The following is a 7386-nucleotide window of genomic DNA, read 5'->3' on the forward strand; positions in this document are numbered from 1 at the left end:
TATCAGGTGCTCTTTGTGGTGAGCAAACTCGAGACAATTTAGCCAGTGGATATTTTCAGTAGCAACAGGGGAATGTTTTGAAATTCACTGTTTTGCTGCTTTATTTTCTAACTTGAATAAAAAAATGTTGGAACATTATGATGGACAGGTGAATGGGTACAACGTAGTGGGGAATGAGGGGCAGCTGCTCCCACTCTTTGCTCCATGTCCCCCTCCGGGCATTCCCAAACCCTAAATTTAAAATGTGAACGCGTCCCCGCAAATAGCTTGGCCGCTTTGCTCCCTCAACTAATGGGGGGGGGGGGTGGGAATCCGCATTCCTTCATGAATGTGTATCTCTATATATTATATTTAAAAACGGTAACATTTGGCTGTAGCAAACCGAAGAACTTTATTTTTAACCATCCCACTGCGGAAATCACAGAATATCGTTTTTCCTGAAATATATTTCTCAAACATATTTGCAGGCAAATTTTCATTTAAAGAATCAGTATGTTTTACTGCTTCCAAAAATGAAGAGGTCATGTCAAAAAAGACAAATATCTTATGTTTCATTTTTACGAGGACCCTCTCATTTTGTTAATAGTAGTTATGTTAGTAAATTCCCCCTCTGATACATGAATAGATATTATTTTATAGTGTACATTATTTTTCCCAAAAATCGATTGCTGGTCTTCGGATATGCTATCAAGGAATACTTTAACCCCTCCCCCATGCATCTTTATTCTTCATTTTATCATTTCCCTTGCAACGAAGCAGTTGCTGAATCTTTTCACTCAGAAATAAGTGCTTTTCAGTGACTCAAACGCTCTCTTGACGAGCGCTCATCGGCAGCCCCGAATCACCAAAATACACGGTAATATGTGAATTTTGATTATTCTTTTGAGACTCTTCGAAAAAATAAAAAGGATTTATAACTCCACCACAAAATGAGCGTTTGGGTTGAATTTCAGGAGTTAAGAGACCATCTGTGATGACTTCCAGATCTTGATTTTCTGTCTAAAATAATTGAACTTTTAAGTTTTTTTGGTTTGTTTTGGAATCATATATTTTCCAGTCTCTTTTCTTCCTTATAATTTAAGAGGGTTTTTTCGCAGACTGCCCGTCTCCTCCGCAAACTTGTCTATCCTTTTATCAAAACTTTTGTCTGTCTTTGAATGATTTATTTATTCCATTAATCTTCAGTCAACCTTTTCCTCATTTGTCTATTTTTTTCCGGGACCATGCAATTTAAATTTTTATTTAACCGAGTGGAAAATTGCGGGGAAGTTAATCATCTTTTATGCGTCGTTACGGCGCATGCTCTGGAGGTCATCAAATCTATTTCAACTTTGTGTTTGAAAAGTCTGCTCACTGAATTGATTGATGGAGATGATTTATTTTTATCAAGATTTATTTCATCAAAAACAAACAGGGTATCTTCTTAGCACAGTTAATGCAAGATTCAAAATCAATTTCACAAAAATGAACAGTACTCAGGCTGACAGTATGAAGCACTGGCGTGTCAAGGGGGTCTTATATATTCTACGATCAGGAATGAAATTGATTAGAAGGAGAACATGAAAGTGAAAAGGGAGAAAGATGATGAAATATCTTAGATAACATGCCAAAATCGATCATTAGCAGAAGTCAAATCTGATCATCCTCCAATTCAAAGTAATTTTCATGCTTCCTCACTTTGCTCGCTCGCTGTTCAATAAATATCTAACCCATAATGCCATGCTGTGACCCATCAAAAGTTATTGCTTATGATTATAACGCTACTGGTATGAGGTTATGTGTTTTCTCTTGAAGTTTTCCTTTTCTTAAAATTGATTTCAAATTTAACTAAATAAAAGATGACTATTACAAACATCCAGGTGTTTGTTATTCTGGTAATTGTTCAATGGCTTGGATTAAACGATATGATTTTCATGGTTTACTGGATTTGTTTTTGATACCCCCCCCAAAAAAAAAAAAAATTTATATATATAATCACCCCCAGCTTCTTCAAAAAAGAAAGGTCATCAAAGGACAGTCGGGATGCACTCTGCACCTCTCTCAGGTACGCTAGTGTGTTCGACAATATTTGTTCCATTTTGGATAGCTACCACTCCCTCTCCCAATACAGGCGCGGATCTAGGGGAGGGGCACGTGCCCCCTTTTGAGAAGCAAAAATGAAATTTGTAATGTGAAAATGCCATTAAAACATAGGTAAGACCTTTTTAATTTGTTCGGGTACGAAATATCCTTGATTTGTGGTTGAAAAACTTTTTTATGGGGGGGGGGGGGCTTGTCAATTTTTTTCTCCGAAAATTTCCCCCCTTGGAAAATCCTGGATCCGCCCCTCTCCCCATACACACAGTCACCCACCCCCTAAAAAAATAAAGAAAATGCTCTTGCATCCTTGGTAAAATTCTTATCATTTCAAAGTCAACTTAACTGAGTTTGGTTGTTGTTTTTTACGTGAATAGTTAGTAAATCGATATTTGAATATTTCGCAGAAGAGCAATTTTTATACATCCTTCTCACTGCTGTCTCTTGAATCATTGTCTTCATCTTCAAGAGAGCGCCTCCCACCCATCCTGGTCCTTGTAGAAACTGCTCAAAGGTCAACCAAATAAATATTGCTTCAATTGTATATTTGTTATCATCACAGGCTTTTCGCCTAAGTGTAACCGAATACAGAAGACGTCCTCATTGGTCTAAACTAGATTTGTTTGGATGTAATTTATGACTTTCCCATCATCATAAAGACCTTAACAGATAATAATTGTCAGTATTTCATGGACACTTGATTTCTTATTTACAAATGAATGACCGTATTTTGTTTAATATTTCCTGGGAATATCGCGTGATTTATGTTGTTATAGAACTGCAGGACAGCCAGTACATAAATTAGCGTTTTTACTACCGCAAGTAGCATGCACCGTTTCTTGAAATTTTAAGACATCTAGAGAAAAAGATCTGAGAAAAGAAATTTATTTTGTTTGTTTGGTTAACAAGTGATACTTGGATTTTAAGTATATGGATTTTAGAAAATGAAAGTGATTCTGAAGACCCAACCATAATTTGTGATTTAACTCTTTTGTAAGTCATAAATTCATATTGATTTTTTATGTAGCCATAGTTGGGCTATAATGTTTGTTTGTATTCAAGTATGGAGCTGAAACAATTTCATGACACTATAACTTTAATTTAATGTTCCAAGTTGAAGTACTAATGAAAAGAATTGTTATGTAATATTGAATTAGCGAATATACAATTATCTATCTTTTTCCTTATTTTTACTCTTTAGAATAATTGAAAAATCTAAGATAACAAAAAAATGTAAGGCGCAATTGTGTACCAATATATCAAGCCCCCCCCCCAAAAAAAAAATAGTAAAAATAGTGGAAGGATTAGGCAACGTTGAAGAATGTGAATTATGTAATTAAATGAATTTCTTGAAGAAGAGCTCGTAAAGCATTGGCGAACGATTGGATTGCCGAGTTCAGAAAGTATAAGAGAAAATGTCACTCGGAACCACACACGCGTTACAGTTTTGTTTTGATATACAACATTGCAGCGTGGTAATTGTATAATGCCTGTAGGGTAATACACATAGTGGTCAGTTTCAATTTGTCTTTTAATTTCCTTAAGTGATGACCATCAAAAGATTTTCTTTCCCAGTTTTGTTGACACTCCAACGACAAATTATTTATTCGCGGTGTCCGAGTCGAGGTTTTGTTCGCATGGGGGTGTTTCGGATGGGGGGGGATGAAACGCTCGTGGCCAAATCTTCTTGGGATGTCTTTCAACCGTGAAATCTGTTTCATGTTTCAACCGTGAGGATCCCTATGTTTCAATTAGTCAAAGGTTTTGATGGACAAACAGATTTCTAAGGAGCAATGGCGTAATGAATCACACATTTTGAGGAGCCAAACGGCGGTGTATGGAGCAAAATTTCCTTTAAAAAAAGTGACGAGTGAGCAAAGCGAACGAGCAAATCTTTTGACCATTTTTAATTAGAAAATCGAATTATGTGATAGATTTTGACATACTATTAAAAAAAGGATATTACATTGAACCATTTTATCGTTTCCTTTTTGATATCCCCCTTTTTTTTTGGGGGGGGGGGTCCCCCCCACCCCAATCCCATCTGTACGCCAATGTTCCTGAGAAGGGTAGGAGGATGTTCACACTGAAAACAATAGGATTTTAAACTAACACTGGTCGGTGTTGTGAGAGACCGCACACTAGGGTACACCGTGGAGTTTGAATATAACACCATTATGTCGATATAACCAACACAATAACACCAAAGGTGTTATACTTACACCAGTCATTACAGTGGTGTTGTTTTAACACCTGCAGTGCAGTGTTAAGGTTATTTCTGCTGCTGCTGCTGCTGGTGAGTAATTTGGGATGGTATTGAAATGTTATTTCTAGCCTTTAATTCCCTCGTGGTTAATGTTTGCAGTGGGCCAATGGTGCAATGAGAGAGAGAGAAAAATTTGCATATACAGTGCGTATCAAAAAAAAGTTTACACTTAGAAAAAAATCCTGTAAAATTATATATTTGTAATATCCTGACGATTTTTCCACATTTTAGCATTGGTACAGGTCCATTTAAGCAAATGACGATATTACTGTCGAAAAATATTTCCGCTTGAGTGAGCACCACTTAGTTTTGAAAAGTTGGTGAAAATTTATTTGCGCAGAACTTTGAAATAGTTATGCGAATAAAAGTAGACCTTAATCATGAAGAACACGTGGAAATTAGCAAGTAAAATTGATATGAAGATATATTTTACCTTTTTTAACTTGTTTCCTTGCCCAAAAAACTTCGAAGAGTGCATTGCGCCCCATCCCACTCCCCCACACACCGAGTCCATCGTGACGATATTTGCTTTACACTGAGCTTTGATTTACATGAAATGGCTTAGGCTTGATTTTCATTTTGTTAATCATTGCCAAGCTTGGGAAAAGTGTGGAGAAACAAGTATTAAATGAAAATCAAATGTAAACCAACTTTAATGATAAAAACTTAGTGAAAAATGCTGGTGATGTCTGATACAAACTTTTGTTCAGATTCAGTTATGTCCTCAGATCCAGCTGGCACAAAAAGGGTAAAGGTTGTGATTACTAAGTGTTGAAATTTCAAATTTGGGCGGCAAAATTGTTATAAAATGCTTGAATGTATCCGTTTTATTTCAATTGGCTAAAAGTGCTAGGGAAATTTATGAGAAATGCTTCACAGGGTAAGTTTGATTTCGCCCTTTCCCCTTGACACAGCGTGAAAACAAGCATTTCTGCGCAAACAGATTTCTGCGAGCTTTACAAAAATGGGCAGTGCTCACTCAAGTGTAACATTCTGTCAAAACTTTTACCTTCATTGGATAGATGAGACCCAAACCCATAATTATATGTGAAAATATTACCCACATGTCGTATATTTTTTAATTCCCAGGGCTTTTTCAAAGTGTAAACTTTTTTTTGATACGCACTGTAGAGTGAGATTCTGAATTGACAAAAGAAACCCACCATATTTGCCATGTATGTGTGGAGCGTTGTGGCCCAGTGGATTAGTCTTCGGACTTTGAAACAGAGGGTCGTGGGTTCGATTCCCAGCCAGGCGTAATTTCCTTCAGCAAGAAACTGATCCACAAGGTGCTGCACTCAACCCAGGTGAGGTAAATGGGTACCGGTAGGAGTAATTCCTTAAAAAGCTGTGTGCGCTATGAACGCCTAGCTTAGTCGGGTAATATAGGAGCGCCTTGAGCACCTAATAAGGTGGATATGTGCGCAATATAAATACCCTATATCATTTATTATCAATCCATCAGCTTTCTTCAGGATAGGAAATTTAATACATATGAAATTGAAACAAAAATAATTGATAGGTTTTTTAAAATATTATTATCTTTTTTTGGAGGGGGATGGAAAGTTCAGCCCCGACCCCAAAGGATGTAGTGACTGTTAAAACGTTTTTTTTTTCTAATTTGCATATAGTCTCTAACCCTAACGAGGCCTTATTATTTCGGGAGATCATACATTAAATTTAAACTCATACTATATCCCTCTGGCGTAGCGGAAACGAAACTGTGCTTGCCCGGGCATTTCGCAGCAGTTCGGGAAATTTTCGACCTAAAGTGCCCCGAGAATTGTCCAATAATTCCATCCAAAACGGCTTTACAAGTAAGAGAATATAATTTCTCCTTTTTAAAAAATGATATGCGTCAATATGCCATCGGGTCCGCCAGTGGCGAGCGTCAACAAAACACTAAAAGATTATGAGTAACACCTGTATACCTATTTGAAGTTCAAGTGTTCGGAATTATATTAATAGTCGAAAAATTAGCCACAATCACTCGTCGTGACCCGGGGCGACTACTTGACCCCAGATGAGGTCAAATGTCAAAGGTCATGTAAGCACACGTCGGCGGGCCTGTCAGGGCTTATTATTCACGCTCTGCTATTTATTTTCATTTAACATGATTTTTTTTTACTTCGTGATAATTTTGGTAAGCTAAAATTATGAATGCATCACGATTTATTCGTCAATATTTTTTCCAGAAATATGTTAAAGCCGCTACTAGTTCTGCAACCAAATTTATGTACCGGTGGTTGTTTGAGTAATTGTATATAATATACATCTTATTATAAAAAAAAAAACATAGTATATCTCTACCCACCATGCACTTATCTGAATCATTATCTTGTCATAATGTATACTTCATGTGTTTGGTCTCTAAAATTAAGACCCCCACAAATATAAAGAGAAAGGGAAAACAGGAAGGAAAAGAGGGAGAAAGGGAAGGAAAGGAAGGGAAAAGAGAAGGGAAGAAAATGAAGATAAAACGGCAAATTTCGGAAGATGAGAGAAACAAGGTTGCTTTTATGAAATGAGTTAATTACTCCTTTTGTCCGATCTGAAATTGCATTATATATGACACAAGCGCACACGTCATAAGGTCCAAACTGCGCGTATTATTGAAGTTCCCCCGCCCCTAGCTCTCCTATTTTTAAACTGGACATTGAGATAAAAGCGAATTAAAAAGTACCGTCAATTCTCTAGGTTTGAACATGTGACGCTAAATATATAGTTCACGTTAAGATTTCTAAGTAGGTCTTGATAAACCTTCCTTCATGTCCTTGTAATTCATGAAAGTGCAGACCAATTGATCTTGGAAAATCTGATATTCGATACTCAATAGGTCAATATGATTACTCCTTCAAAATTATGCGTGTAAATAAAAGTTTTGCTTTGAAATCACAGTGAATCGACGCCTTTGCCAAAAACCAACAAGAAACAAACATATGTACACAGAATGCCCTCTCTCTATTTGAGAGCATGTGCTGTATGCTCAAAATGCTGGGTTTCACAGAAAATGGCAAATAGATTTTTCTTTCTCACCTGGTCGC

Source organism: Lytechinus variegatus, chromosome 14, assembly GCF_018143015.1.
Source record: "Lytechinus variegatus isolate NC3 chromosome 14, Lvar_3.0, whole genome shotgun sequence".
In the NCBI taxonomy this organism is placed as follows: Eukaryota; Metazoa; Echinodermata; class Echinoidea; order Temnopleuroida; family Toxopneustidae; genus Lytechinus; species Lytechinus variegatus.